Raw genomic sequence first — 17499 nt, forward strand, 5'->3', positions numbered from 1 at the left:
TAGTATCGTACATTCATATTTGAACGTGATATTGTAATAATAGTATCGTACATTCATATTTGAACGTGATATTGTAATAATAATATCGCATATTCATATTTGAACGTGATATTGTAATAATAGTATCGTACATTCATATTTGAACGGGATATTGTAATAATAATGTCGTAGGTTCATATTTGAACGTGATATTGTAATAATAGTATCGTACATTCATATTTTAACGTGATATTGTAATAATAATGTCGAACATTCATATTTGAACGTGATATTGTAATAATAATGTCGTACATTCATATTTGAACGTGATATTGTAATAATAATGTCGTACATTCATATTTGAACGTGATATTGTAATAATAATGTCGTACATTCATATTTGAACGTGATATTGTAATAATAATGTCGTATATTCATATTTGAACGTGATATGGTAATAATAATGTCGTAGATTCATATTTGAACGTGATATTGTAATAATAATGTCGTATATTCATATTTGAACGTGATATGGTAATAATAATGTCGTACATTCATATTTGAACGTGATATTGTAATAATAATGTCGTAGATTCATATTTGAACGTGATATGGTAATAATAATGTCGTAGATTCATATTTGAACGTGATATTGTAATAATAATGTCGTATATTCATATTTGAACGTGATATGGTAATAATAATGTCGTACATTCATATTTGAACGTGATATTGTACTAATCATGTCGTAGATTCATATTTGAACGTGATATTGTAATAATAGTATCGTACATTCATATTTGAACGTGATATTGTAATAATAATGTCGTAGATTCATATTTGAACGTGATATTGTAATAATAGTATCGTACATTCATATTTTAACGTGATATTGTAATAATAATGTCGAACATTCATATTTGAACGTGATATTGTAATAATAATGTCGTACATTCATATTTGAACGTGATATTGTAATAATAATGTCGTACATTCATATTTGAACGTGATATTGTAATAATAATGTCGTATATTCATATTTGAACGTGATATGGTAATAATAATGTCGTAGATTCATATTTGAACGTGATATTGTAATAATAGTATCGTACATTCATATTTGAACGTGATATTGTACTAATAATGTAGTAGATTCATATTTGAACGTGATATGGTAATAATAATGTCGTACATTCATATTTGAACGTGATATTGTAATAATAATGTCCTATATTCATACTTGAACGTGATATGGTAATAATAATGTCGTAGATTCATATTTGAACGTGATATTGTAATAATAGTATCGTACATTCATATTTGAACGTGATATTGTACTAATAATGTCGTAGATTCATATTTGAACGTGATATTGTAATAATAGTATCGTACATTCATATTTGAACGTGATATTGTAATAATAATGTCGTAGATTCATATTTGAACGTGATATTGTAATAATAATGTCGTACATTCATATTTGAACGTGATATTGTAATAATAATGTCGAACATTCATATTTGAACGTGATATTGTAATAATAATGTCGTACATTCATATTTGAACGTGATATTGTAATAATAATGTCGTACATTCATATTTGAACGTGATATTGTAATAATAATGTCGTATATTCATATTTGAACGTGATATGGTAATAATAATGTCGTAGATTCATATTTGAACGTGATATTGTAATAATAGTATCGTACATTCATATTTGAACGTGATATTGTACTAATAATGTCGTAGATTCATATTTGAACGTGATATGGTAATAATAATGTCGTACATTCATATTTGAACGTGATATTGTAATAATAATGTCGTATATTCATATTTGAACGTGATATGGTAATAATAATGTCGTAGATTCATATTTGAACGTGATATTGTAATAATAGTATCGTACATTCATATTTGAACGTGATATTGTACTAATAATGTCATAGATTCATATTTGAACGTGATATTGTAATAACAGTATCGTACATTCATATTTGAACGTGATATTGTAATAATAGTATCGTACATTCATATTTGAACGTGATATTGTAATAATAATGTCGTATATTCATATTTGAACGTGATATTGTAATAATAGTATCGTACATTCATATTTGAACGGGATATTGTAATAATAATGTCGTATATTCATATTTGAATGTGATATGGTAATAATAATGTCGTACATTCATATTTGAACGTGATATTGTACTAATAATGTCGTAGATTCATATTTGAACGTGATATTGTAATAATAGTATCGTACATTCATATTTGAACGTGATATTGTAATAATAATGTCGAACATTCATATTTAAACGTGATATTGTAATAATAATGTCGTACATTCATATTTGAACGTGATATTGTAATAATAATGTCGTATATTCATATTTGAACGTGATATTGTAATAATAATGTCGTACATTCATATTTGAACGTGATATTGTAATAATAATGTCGAACATTCATATTTGAACGTGATATTGTAATAATAATGTCGTAGATTCATATTTGAACGTGATATTGTAATAATAATGTCGTAGATTCATATTTGAACGTGATATTGTAATAATAGTATCGTACATTCATATTTGAACGTGATATTGTAATAATAATGTCGAACATTCATATTTGAACGTGATATTGTAATAATAATGTCGTACATTCATATTTGAACGTGATATTGTAATAATAATGTCGAACATTCATATATGAACGTGATATTGTAATAATAATGTCGTACATTCATATTTGAACGTGATATTGTAATAATAATGTCGAACATTCATATTTGAACGTGATATTGTAATAATAATGTCGTAGATTCATATTTGAACGTGATATTGTAATAATAATGTCGTAGATTCATATTTGAACGTGATATTGTAATAATAGTATCGTACATTCATATTTGAACGTGATATTGTAATAATAATGTCGTATATTCATTTTTGAACGTGATATGGTAATAACAATGTCGTACATTCATATTTGAACGTGATATTGTACTAATCATGTCGTAGATTCAAATTTGAGCGTGATATTGTAATAATAGTATCGTACATTCATATTTAAACGTGATATTGTAATAATAATGTCGTATATTCATATTTGAATGTGATATGGTAATAATAATGTCGTACGTTCATATTTGAACGTGATATTGTACTAATAATGTCGTAGATTCATATTTGAACGTGATATTGTAATAATAATATCGTAGATTCATATTTGAACGTGATATTGTAATAATAGTAGCGTACATTCATATTTTAACGTGATATTGTACTAATAATGTCGAACATTCATATTTTAACGTGATATGGTAATAATAATGTCGTATATTCATATTTGAACGTGATATTGTAATAATAATGTCGTATATTCATATTTGAACGTGATATTGTAATAATAATGTCGTACATTCAAATTTGAACGTGATATTGTACTAATAATGTCGTAGATTCATATTTGAACGTGATATTGTAATAATAGTATCGTACATTCATATTTGAACGTGATATTGTAATAATAATGTCGTATATTCATATTTGAACGTGATATGGTAATAATAATGTCGTACATTCATATTTGAACGTGATATTGTACTAATAATGTCGTAGATTCATATTTGAACGTGATATTGTAATAATAGTATCGTACATTCATATTTGAACGTGATATTGTAATAATAATGTCGTACATTCATATTTGAACGTGATATTGTAATAATAATGTCGGATATTCATATTTGAACGTGATATGGTAATAATAATGTCGTAGATTCATATTTGAACGTGATATTGTAATAATAATGTCGTATATTCATATTTGAACGTGATACGGTAATAATAATGTCGTACATTCATATTTGAACGTGATATTGTACTAATCATGTCGTAGATTCATATTTGAACGTGATATTGTAATAATAGTATCGTACATTCATATTTGAACGTGATATTGTAATAATAATGTCGTATATTCATATTTGAACGTGATATTGTAATAATAATGTCGTACATTCATATTTGAACGTGATATTGTAATAATAATGTCGAACATTCATATTTGAACGTGATATTGTAATAATAATGTCGTACATTCATATTTGAACGTGATATTGTAATAATAATGTCGTATATTCATATTTGAACGTGATATTGTAATAATAATGTCGTACATTCATATTTGAACGTGATATTGTAATAATAATGTCGAACATTCATATTTGAACGTGATATTGTAATAATAATGTCGTACATTCATATTTGAACGTGATATTGTAATAATAATGTCGTAGATTCATATTTGAACGTGATATTGTAATAATAGTATCGTACATTCATATTTGAACGTGATATTGTAATAATAATGTCGAACATTCATATTTGAACGTGATATTGTAATAATAATGTCGTACATTCATATTTGAACGTGATATTGTAATAATAATGTCGAACATTCATATTTGAACGTGATATTGTAATAATAATGTCGTACATTCATATTTGAACGTGATATTGTAATAATAATGTCGAACATTCATATTTGAACGTGATATTGTAATAATAATGTCGTAGATTCATATTTGAACGTGATATGGTAATAATAATGTCGTACATTCATATTTGAACGTGATATTGTACAAATCATGTCGTAGATTCATATTTGAGCGTGATATTGTAATAATAGTATCGTACATTCATATTTGAACGTGATATTGTAATAATAATGTCGTATATTCATTTTTGAACGTGATATGGTAATAATAATGTCGTACATTCATATTTGAACGTGATATTGTACAAATCATGTCGTAGATTCATATTTGAGCGTGATATTGTAATAATAGTATTGTACATTCATATTTGAACGTGATATTGTAATAATAATGTCGTATATTCATATTTGAATGTGATATGGTAATAACAATGTCGTACATTCATATTTGAACGTGATATTGTACTAATAATGTCGTAGATTCATATTTGAACGTGATATTGTAATAATAATGTCGTAGATTCATATTTGAACGTGATATTGTAATAATAGTATCGTACATTCATATTTTAACGTGATATTGTAATAATAATGTCGAACATTCATATTTGAACGTGATATTGTACTAATAATGTCGTACATTCATATTTGAACGTGATATTGTAATAATAATGTCGTACATTCATATTTGAACGTGATATTGTAATAATAGTATCGTACATTCATATTTGAACGTGATATTGTAATAATAATGTCGTACATTCATATTTGAACGTGATATGGTAATAATAATGTCGTACATTCATATTTGAACGTGATATGGTAATAATAATGTCGTATATTCATATTTGAACGTGATATTGTAATAATAGTATCGTACATTCATATTTGAACGTGATATTGTAATAATAATGTCGTACATTCATATTTGAACGTGATATGGTAATAATAATGTCGTATATTCATATTTGAACGTGATATTGTAATAATAGTATCGTACATTCATATTTGAACGGGTTATTGTAATAATAATGTCGAACATTCATATTTGAACGTGATATTGTAATAATAATGTCGTACATTCATATTTGAACGTGATATTGTAATAATAGTATCGTACATTCATATTTGAACGTGATATTGTAATAATAATGTCGAACATTCATATTTGAACGTGATATTGTAATAATAATGTCGTAGATTCATATTTGAACGTGATATTGTAATAATAATGTCGTACATTCGTTGTTATAAAATAAATCAATGCGTAAAGAAGTCGGTTAATGTGCATTCATGAATATTTATATATGCATTTACACTTGAAGAAATATCATATCATGGCTTACACGACTCGTTTTACTTTAACTATTTCGTGGATTCATCAATTTGTAGCCCTTGCATTACACGGATAATGCATTCAGTGGTGACGTTTATCTTGGCACGATATTGGTTAACTTAGCATGAGTGGCAAGTCAAACGCAACATCAAACATATTGATGAACCAAACATTGAGTACACTTGTTGATACTTCCGATAGATCGATATTTCAATCATACTTGTTTTTTATATATTGATCATGCACGTGGATAGCGTTATACATTGCTCGTATATGTTAATACATCCATATATCAGTCATATCTCTTTTTAAGTTCTTGCGTTGACCAGTTGACATACGAGATCATTTGTGATTATTTTTCAGAAGTCCATGCCTTTGTCGTATCCATTAGGGAACGATCAAATATTGTTATAGCTGTTGTTAAACTTGGTGTCCATCAATAGATTCATTGATTATTAATTTGCTTTGTAATTTTCCCACGATGTCATCCCATCTGGTTTCTTCCTATCATGGGAATTGATGGATGGAATGACCCCGTGTCAGTCAAAACCTTTATACCAAATTCAAACCTGTATACCAAAATTCAAACCTGAATACCAAATTCAAACAGTATACAGTACGGTGAAGTCTAATCTGGGTAAAGATTTTGAGCAGTGTAATGCGTAAGGGAGAAATATAAAGTTAAGTATTGCGAACATGAACTGACAAACGACATGTGTAGGATAACAAGTTACTAAAAAATGTAAAGTTGATTTGACCTAAACCTAATTTCGATTAATTGTATCGATTAATATGTTAGCAGTCATGTGACTCAGAGTAGAGTAAATAAAATGCGCACGTGACTAGCTGTAAAAATCATGTAGCTAAATGTTACGTATTTTGCCAGAGTTTGTCAGGATTTACATTAGAGGTTAATTATATTGAAATCATTAAAAATCGGCGCACATCAGACAATATAGATATAGTACAATACAAAAATATGCTTGTATGACGTATAAGTTATTTAAGGACACATGCAAAGCAATTTCTTATAAATATTCATCAGCGCTAAAATGCTATTAAGCGTTGTCGTGCCCATGTATCGCAGTATCATTTTGCAAATCTAAAATAAATTTATTTAAATGTATAATAAAAAGACTCAAATGAAATCTAACATAAAAAGTACAATTATTTATTTATGTCATGCTATTTGTCTTCTGGAATACAACAATACTAAAATTTGATTTGGACATTAACTAATAAGAACTTGAATAAATCATTTACAGAAATCTGAAGTCAAAACATAATATGAAAATAGTATTGTTCTGTAATCCACATGCTAACATAGTAACTCCTTTTACTTTAAATGACGTAAACTAATTTAAAGGAAATATATTATGGACAAATACGTAATTAGTTGATAAAAACACAATAAGCTATTTTATAAATTAACTCTATAGGTCACAATGCTACATTTAGAATAGCACGACCTTCCTAGTCGAATTATGTAAAAGAAGAAACAAATTATTGGAACCAAACTTTTTCTCACTTACGTGTAGTACTTACTGTGAAATTATTTGTAGGCATTTATATATTACATAGTGCGCAAAAGCCACAAACCACTATCTCATACATGCACAGTTGATTTTTGTGAATTTCAATGGAATTTCAGATTTAAAAAATGAAAAAAGTACTTAATATTTATACAGGCTATTAGCATACCAGTTAAAACTTTTGGTTCATCCTTTGAGTTAAATACAAACATCTCTCCATACATCCATACCTATATTTACATTTAAGTACATAGCTATTTTACATATACAACATTTCACAATGTATTATCATCTTCTGATCGGATTGAAATCACAGTGACCTCATTCCGTACTCACCGAAAATCTATCTATGTTAATGGATATATACATGGATATATGTGGCTTATCTAATTCTTAATTTAAAAATTGCGAAACAATTCATATTAATGCATCGTCTGGAAAACTGAAAGTGAAAGACATCATAGACATAAATATTGTACTAATTTTCCATATATCTGTATTATGAGACCAGACTAAATAAGATATGAGCAATTCCCGTTAATGCGTTAGTTAAATATGATTTGAGAGGAAGTCGTAGTTAAAGAGAGTCTACTAAATCCCAAATTTTAATTGAAAAATACAAATAGACATGACTGTAATGCTACATGCATTTTGACAATTGGAGAGTCATGAAATAAATGCTGTACAAATATTGTAATATTCCATTTAAAGCTGAAGGAAATGGATTTATGCTGGCTCTGGTGTCAAAGGCTGGATTGATCATAATTTATTAAACTGGTATACATATTACAAACGACACAAACAGCAGTAAACGTTGGATTTGCCAGAAAGGTCGAGCTCCAGAGGAAACTAAAATATTGTTTCCGTCCTGTAATATCGTGTAGTTCTGCTGAAAATCATTCAGACCGGCAGCCTTTAATGCTAATTCGACGTTGCACGAATCAAGAGCGCAATAAACCCCTAGCATAATGCGTTTAACATTAGAATCTTCTGTGCATTCATCTGCAGAAATCGGTCAATATGTCATTGGAAGCAGGGATGATTTTTGATCGACTTAACGGCTGCCAAACATTCCTTCTGACATCGTACAAGTGAAGCACAATTCTCGATAATCGATTTTGTATATGACTGGTATCATAAGTATGGAGACATTAGACATTAGAGATATTCTAGTACCAGCATCCTTGATTCACATCATTCCTGAAGTCACACATGCCAATATTAGTCCATGCAGGACAGACAGGGTAAAGAAATGTTTTCTTTGGGTAGTATGCAAGAAACCCCACGCACATTTCTTTCGAAGTGTCCTCGCGTAACGTAGTTGCCTTGTATCGCGATGTTGACTTAAAAACTCAGGTCGTCTTAAGTTCATCGGCAGTTTTTACTTCGATAGGAATGTCATACCTGTTACATCACAAGGTTTGAAATTGTGACTTAGACCAAAATATTTGGCGAGGTTTCAATATATAATTTATGGGTTTAAACGTGTCGTTTATTCTGTGGACCTTTTGTTGAGTATAAATAATGTCATGTTTCTCAAACATAACATGCCTCATATAATAAAGCTTTCTGAACAAAATATTAGTGTCGATAGAACATACATTTTACAGATGGTGTTGCTAAACGTACTGTATTCGTAGTATCACGTTCTTTAGATATTACGTTTAACTTAGTCACTTTGAATCTATGTCTGGAAAAATTATCAGCAAATACTGAGGCCACACTTGGACATGATGTCGAGTTTATACATCTTATTAGCCGTTAAAAGATTATAAAATGTTTGATAAGGTTGCTTGCATAATAATCCCTTTTGCTAACATTCTGTTTGCTTATCGACCGAACTCGTCACATATTATTAGCATTTACTGTTAAAACAATTATTTCAGTTTATATTTGTCAACCCAATAGTTCTTTTAAGTTTTCTTCGTTTTGCACCTGTTTACAACTTGTTCATTTTGGTTTGGCCTTGACGGTTGGAAATACAAATAAGTATATGCATTCTGAAGAGGTTTTTCTCCTTGGTCATACTTAATGAAGCCAATGATGAACAGTTCTTGTATGCCCGATAATAGTATAGCATTTTAAATGTTGCATTTTCAACAGATGGATATCAGATACAGCTAAAGTACAATGGTTTGCTATGCAATTATGTGTGTAATGTCGATGTAAGATTTTTGTTTAATGATCGTCTCATTTTTATTACGAAATGTTTCTTTGCTAACAATGTATCAATAAACCAGTGGACTATCGTAGTTGTACTTGTCGTCAAGGCAACATCTTGTACCTTACTTCCATTCCTCAACAGCTCTATTCGTTGTTGTTTTCCTGTAAATAAGAACACTTTTTATACTGTGTGACAGATATTGTAAGTGATGTCGTTTTATATATTTCAATTAAGAAATTATATTTTTATATGTCATAAGTTTCCAGTCTACGCCTTTTATTAGTAACATTGAGAACAACTTTTCACACACATGCATATATATATATATATATATATATATATATATATATATATATATATATATATATATATATATATATATATATATAGTGAGAGACAGAAACAAAACATGATAAAGCACGGTGCAGGATAACATGATAAATCAAGGTGCAGGAGGTGGGAGAAACTGGCCAGACGCTTTCGACTACTACCTATCCCTTTACAAATGAAACTGAAACAAAGAGGAAACCTTTTGATGGATAAGCTTTGTAACCACTGCAGAATATACAAATACTTTGTGTATACAAAGAAATAAATACCTGCTAAAAATTAAACACAATCCTTACTTGATGTATGAATTGATATACACCCATTTTAGTCTAAATCTCACCTGTATTAATGCGCCTGAATTTCTTGGCTGTGTCGTTGTATGGTTTTGTTTTTGTTTTCTTTGTTTGGTCTGAATATCTCTCGAAGGACATGTTATTGTATTAACCTACAATATACCTCCCATCACTTCCCCTGGCTCTGACTTCAGTCTAACCATTACACCTCCCACAGGCTATGTCACAGCAGTATTAATTTCATTTGACATGTCCATAGACAAGCAAAAGTAATTTGAACACAATTGCTGTGCCACAACCAATTCCACTTTGTCCTATAGGTTAGGTCTAGAAAATTAGTATTCCAGTTACGTATCAGGACCTATGTTATAGGCAACTCTTTTGTAGCTATTAACACCGATTCAAAACCCACAACTTTCAGGATGACACTCCATACACCCATGCAGCCAAGATTTCGAGGAAATCCAAGCATCCTCAACCGGGTTGACAAAGAGCAGTCAAGAGGCTGATTCAACGGAATTTGAGAATCTGCGTATAGGAACAATTTATATGCAGATTTTTTAATCAATTTTGCGCATGCGCACCTTCAACGGAAAATAGTAACCGATGTTACATAATAAATTTGTAAAAGATTGTGAAGTGTACGCGAGGCCAAATGTCCAGATTGCGTAAGTCATATCTTTAAATAAAACCCGTGTAAAACAAAGTATGTAAAAACCATACCCTTAGTAGGTTGCAATCTGTGGCATTTGTATGTGTATAGTCAGCGCCGCTGTCTGTCAATGTTTTTGCAGATAATTTAGAACGAAGAATCATTAGCAAATGTATGTAAGGTGCATAATTGATTGATTATTTTCTTAGGTGTATTCACCGATAAATACTCAAAGAATATAACATTTATTTGTGATATAATGCAAATGTCAATAAATATTTCTTTCAGCTAAGACACATTATCTCAGAGAGAGAGAGAGAGAGAGAGAGAGAGAGAGATCACATATCCAGGATTTCGCGCGACGTCAGTCGGAACATAAAAGTCGAACAAGCTTTGCCCACTTGCTAGGTCTCATCTTCTTCATATTATTTAAACTGTATTTCGTATTATGAAATTATCAGATTATATCAAAGGTGTTTAATCAATTTAAGCTTCGAATTACGGATATTTGTCAGAGTTTCCTCAAAGACATGGAAACTGGTGTCTCATATTGAAAATAACTTAGTGACAAAATACATCGGTCTGTTAATGTGATGCTGGCTATATGTGATGAAACAAGTAGATATTTTCCAGTTTCTGTCTGAATATCCGTCCGCACATGTATGTATGTATGTATGTATGTATATATGTATGTACCTACGTACGTACGTATATATGAGACTGATTTCTGGAATGCCTCTGATCATGTATCAAGGATTCAATTCAGAAAATGGTGTGGTCAAGATTTACTAACTTCCGGCATAATTACATCCGTAAAGAATAAGGTGATGCCCCGAGTTCAGGTTCTCAAGGATAACACTGGTAGAAACCAGGTGGTAGTCGCCATCTTGTTTGGTGGAACTGCAGTTACTGGGAAACGGACAGTTAGGTTCCTTGTTTTTACAAGGGATAAAACATGAACAGAAATAAAGTTTCATTAATGTACGTTTAATCCCGTGGTGTAATTTAGTAATCTTCAACATAGAAAGGTTTGTTATGATAAGCATCATGTAACTTTTATGTCACTCTTTGGGTACAGTACAGTACAGTACAGTACAGTGCAGTGCAGTGCAGTGCAGTGCATTGCCCGGTCTGGTCTGGCCCCAGTACATACTGCGCGGTATGGCACGGCACGGCACAGCACAGCACATAACAGCACAGCATACCATAGCCCAGTACAGTAAAGCTCAGTACTGTACAGTACGGTTCAGTACAGTACCGTACACTGCAATGCAATACGTCACTTTTATAACATATCAATACATGCATATGCTACAACGGCTACTTACGACATAATATTGGTCACAGTGGATGTTAATTTGTAGTATTATGAAAATAGTAAGTAATTTCATATTCAAAGTTATCTCGCTTGGAAAACACGCGCTTCTCTATACAAAAAGGGGAAGCAGTACGAAGTTACAAGTCGGGCCATGTGCCATAAAATTCGAAAATGAAACCAGGAAATGATTTTTGTGTTCAAACAATACGTAGAGGAAACAGTGCCGATCGTAAACAGTGAAACTACTGGTTGGAAATTAAATCAGATGTTGCGTTCTTTCTTTACGATTATAACAACGAATTATCTTATGGACAAGATTTATTCCAATCATATCAGAACAGCCTTGAAAGATAAACTGTCGGTAAGAATTTTATCGTCGTTGGTGCAATAGTGGCACATGCCGACCGATATCAGTTGACTATGTGAAAGGCGCTAAGCTATTATTTCCTTAACATCAACTAAAGCAAGTACCAGTAAAAACATGCATGAGCTGGACATTGTAGTAGTAGCTATAGTGTGTGTTAAACGAGGACGGCTTTGAAATTTGGAGAGAATCTTGAACATGGCGAGTCCATTATTAGACAACGAAGAAGGGAAATTTGAGTTGATTGCTCAACATGGTAAACCAGGAACTCATTGGGAATGCGTGCTGAACTTGGCGAATCCTATGTTAGACCACGAAGAAGAAAAACTTGGAAGGAATGGTGAACATTGCGAATCCGTTGTTAGATAATGAAGAATCGATCAAGCTTTTAAATACTTACGAGGCAGACATTTTGAAGCAGCAACTAATCTCTGTGTACAAAGCATCTCCACCTGTGCGAAAACAACTCATTCAAACAGCTTCCAAAGACATAATTGTTGTAATGTCTTGAACGGTACAATACCTTTGTCTAAACACCAGAGCAAATATGTAGTCAAATATCTTCAAGTTCTTCGACTAAATGGTTCAAAAGAAAATTCCAATTCGTCAAAAGAAAAAGATGTTGGTACAGCTGTTGTTAGAACCCTTGCTGAATGGAGTATTGGGAACAATTCTGGGAGGACTCATGGGATCAAGATAAAAAGGGACCAAGAAGATAAAAGGGACCTCTGGAATCTAAAATTTTCCGACGTGTGTACTGAAATCCGATGGAAGAACGAACACTGGCTTTTGTGCCTAACAAACGATGGATGGAATACCATCGTTGACAAGAACAATTTACCCCGCATTTGATTCACAATCCTCATTTCACTGAGACGTCCCAGTAACAACACGAATTGCAATCGTTGATTGATCGCAACGATTTGTCCGAAACAGAAAAATCGAAAAAGTACGGTCGACTCTTGCGACTACTATAACTCTTTCACTAGAATGTTTAAAACGAGACAACTTTACCCACTCTGAAAGTTATTAAAACCTTGACAAAAGGTCCATCACCATCACCATCATCACCACCACCACTCCCTCAGCGGTCAAGATAGACGTAGCCCCACGAATGTCTGAGGAAGAAGTGCGAGAAGTCTTTCAAACAACGTCAGCAGCTCAAATTCCTAGTAAGATTCAACGTTATTGTTGACACATTTCCCCCACTCCATAACGAGCAGGACTGAAAGCTTGGATGTCCACTCCTCGTTTGACAGAAGTGAAAAAGAAACAAGGGAAACCTGAAGTGTAAAAAGAAAAGAAGACCCAAGCAATTCCACTACCACCTCCAACGCCACCACGACCTTCGACTTCTGCTCCCTTGGCACATCGGACACGTGAAACGTTTCCAAACCACAATCTCGCCCCGTCCAAAGTAGAATAGGGTAGAGTGGGTGCCTTAAAAAATGGAGAAGGTGTTAGCCAGCATTTACTACGATCCATCCAATCCTGCAGTTCAGAAATTGAATTGTGCTTCCAAATCCCGTCTAAAAAGTCTCCGTTCACCTCAAGTGCAATAATGATCACAAGAGCAAGCCATGTACACTTTACACAAACCCATTCGATGAACATTTTCCAGACGTTGCACCCAAGTGGAGGGTAATGATCATCATGGCAAGCCGATTTAGCCGATGTCTATAATTGAGCCACCTACAATCATGGCAACACATATTTGTTTTGTGTCATTGACGTCTTTTTTAAATGTGCCTAGGTCATGCCATTGACCTCCAAATCGAAGAGTAAGTTAGTACGAGCCCTTAAACTGGTGTTGAAACAATGCAGCCTTTACCCACTTCAAAGGCACAAAATTTCTGAACCATGCTTTCCCAAACGAATTAAAGAAACGTGATATTTTTTCACCAGCAAGAATCCAGAAACAAGAGCGAGCATCGTGGAACGTTTTCAGCTCACCTTGAAAGAACACATGTGGAAATGTTTTACGCACCAGCATACTCGCAAGTACATCGACGTTTTACCGAATCTGGTTCAAGCGTACAGCCAATCTTACCATCGAAGTATTGGACGTGTCCCCCAAGATGTGACTCCAGACAACGAAGTGACCGTTTTTGAGCGTCTGTTTGGTACATCCCCGACGCTGTCCCCAAGAGTAGGAGATTGGGTTGGCATCGGCAAAACCAAACGCACTTTCGACAAAGGTTAATTACCCAACTTGACCACCAAATTGTTTCATGTCATTGAAAGAATGCTTGGCCATCATTATGTCGTCTATAAATTGGAAGACATGAATGGGGAAATGATGAAAGGAACGTTTTACTTGCACGAGTTACAACGCGTGTCCATAAAAGAAGACGACGTGTACGACATCGAAATGATTCTTGAGCGAAGAACCCGTGAAGTGGGAAAAGGACGTATCAAAGAAGCCAAAGTGCGTTAGAAAGGATATCCTCTCAGTTTTGATGGAGTCTTCGCAAGGCATCAACAATAAAAAGAGGTGACCATCATGCCCTTCCACACATCCACAGCTACCTGTACCTACCTGACCACTCCTTCAACGATTTCTTCTCTGAAAGATCTACGTAAACAACTCTTGTGGGTGTGGTGTGGAGAACGTTTTCCTAAAACGCAAATCCTCTATTTCTCCTAAATCATTGTGGTGTATTGTGTCACTAGTGCGGTCATTACCAATTTGAGTTTTCGACAACTAGACAAGCAATTGTGAACCCTTTTATTGAGTAGTTACCTCGGTTACCTTCTTCCCAATCATTTCCTGGAATACTACTCGAACGGAAACAGCGGGAATCTTGTATCCAACGTTAGTTTGCACTCCAATAATAATCATCCAAATAATCCTCTTTTAGACAATCTTTCAGTGACTCCTCGGAAAGCAGAACGATGGAATTATGAACAAAAACAACCAATGTTACTTAACCTTACCCAGTGACAGATCCATGGAGGTGTTTCCAAAAACACCTTTTGTTGTTTCATACCCAAGTTATCCCAGGCCATTCAATTCGATGACGCAGCTCGTTGGGAAGCGGCTTTCATGGAAATGATTTACCCTACACAAATAAAAAACATCTCTGAACACCTTTTAGGTCGAAATCCTGAACGTCCAATTGCAAGAAGAGATTAATAAAATCGGGGTTCCAGGTGAGGCAAAGTCAGCAAACAATCCATCATGTAGAATTTACATGTTGAAAATTGTGGCAGGCTATTATTTTAGTGGTGAATATTTGGTGGACACAATTGCTGACAGGGCCGAGTTAGCATTTGTTAAAGATCGAGTACCATAAAGTGGCTTGTCGCCTACTGATAAAGTTTCAGAATACCGACACGTTGGCGCTCAGGTTTAAGGTAGATTGTTTGAAATTTTGGGTGGACATCCACAGATGACAACACACAATCTGAGCCTAAAGATAAACAGTAATATGAATTTTTACAAGGCTTTTGAATCCCCGGTAGAACTGACATTAGGACTCGTTTTCATCTTTGTGTACTCCGATGTGGTTGAGTACAACGTGGTGGGACACACCTCCGTACCATTACTGCGTATCATTCCTTTCAAAGTGGATTCTACCATGGCCACTAGTTATCGTCAGTATTTTGTATTTCGACACTGTCAATGTTAATATAAAATGAGATTTGAGGCAAACTATTCCATTTTCCAAAGGAAAAGTCACAGTGAAACTCCATTTTTGAAAACGATTCTCTAACAAATTGCAAGTCATGTATCCAGTGTACCGATTCGCTCGAAAACGATGACATGGTTTAGGAGATCTGTTGAAATCGGCCTTTCGTTCGGCGGCTTTCGTGTTGAAACCGATGGTGACACGAGGATTGAACGCTTAGAAAGATTCCGCATTGACTCACGACAACGAATTTCTCCAAAATGTTGTCATCATCGAAAAACAAAATCCAAAGAAGCTTTCTTGAGAGCAGGCAAAAGTATGCCTTCAAACGGACAAAGACATTTTGTACCGACGAGAAACTCCTATAAATGCCCTGGACGTTGCTGGGTCAGGCTTTCATGTTTCCCTGATGCCACAGCAGGGACAATGCAGAAATAGACGACGAAGACACCCTTCCAGAGGAGTTTACAGTCATAAAGCTAGAACGATTAAGAAAAGAAGAACTGCTCGACACTCTGACGTTTTAGATCGTTAAAACATCACCGACAGAAAGAAAGAAAATGATGCACCGAGAGTCTAGCGCCTGTTCCAAGTCAAAACTGGATCTATTTGCCATATTGCCCACTATGATGACAATGCAAGAATCCCAATGGATCTAATTTCATCCCATCCCCTCTGTCAAGGACTCATGATCACCTCCCATTGAGTTTGAATCCAAAGGACAGCCCGAAAATTACATCGATTTGATTAGCAGTTACTTGTACTTGAAAGTGAAAGTGATCGACCCATCGACGGACGGTCCGATATAAAGGACGAATATAAAGTAGCCCCCGTCAACAATTTTATGCATTCCTTGTTGGCTCAGTGGAGTGATTTGTACTTGAGCAACAAACTGATCAGTAGCAGCATAGACACTTACCCTTACCGAGCGTACCTGGAAAATCTTTTGACATACGGAAAAGAAGACCAGAACACCCATTTGGATGTTTGCGTGGTATGGAAACTTGACACAGCGGGGACGTTCGATGATACCGATTTGATTAAAGATAAAGAACCAAACCACAGTATGGAATTCAACGCCCAACAACACAAAATCACAGGACCCAACTCAAATTTAGAACTGATGGATCTTTAGCATTTAGACCTGTGGTTGCAAAGACGTATTTGCTCTACGGAGTGGATGTCGATTGAAACTAAATCATAGCAGTACCGCTTTCCATTTGACAAGTGATGATGCCTATTACAAAACCATCATCCAAGAAGCCAGACTCTACGTGGGACGTGTGGAAGTGTTACTTAACGTGGAAAACGACGTCGGTCACTTTTTGAGCTGAAAGACCGCCAAGTATCCGATACGACGCGTGGAAAGTGAACAGTTTTACCATTT

This window comes from Sinohyriopsis cumingii, chromosome 17 (assembly GCF_028554795.1).
Source record: "Sinohyriopsis cumingii isolate HCF-2022 chromosome 17, ASM2855479v2, whole genome shotgun sequence".
Taxonomy (NCBI): Eukaryota; Metazoa; Mollusca; class Bivalvia; order Unionida; family Unionidae; genus Sinohyriopsis; species Sinohyriopsis cumingii.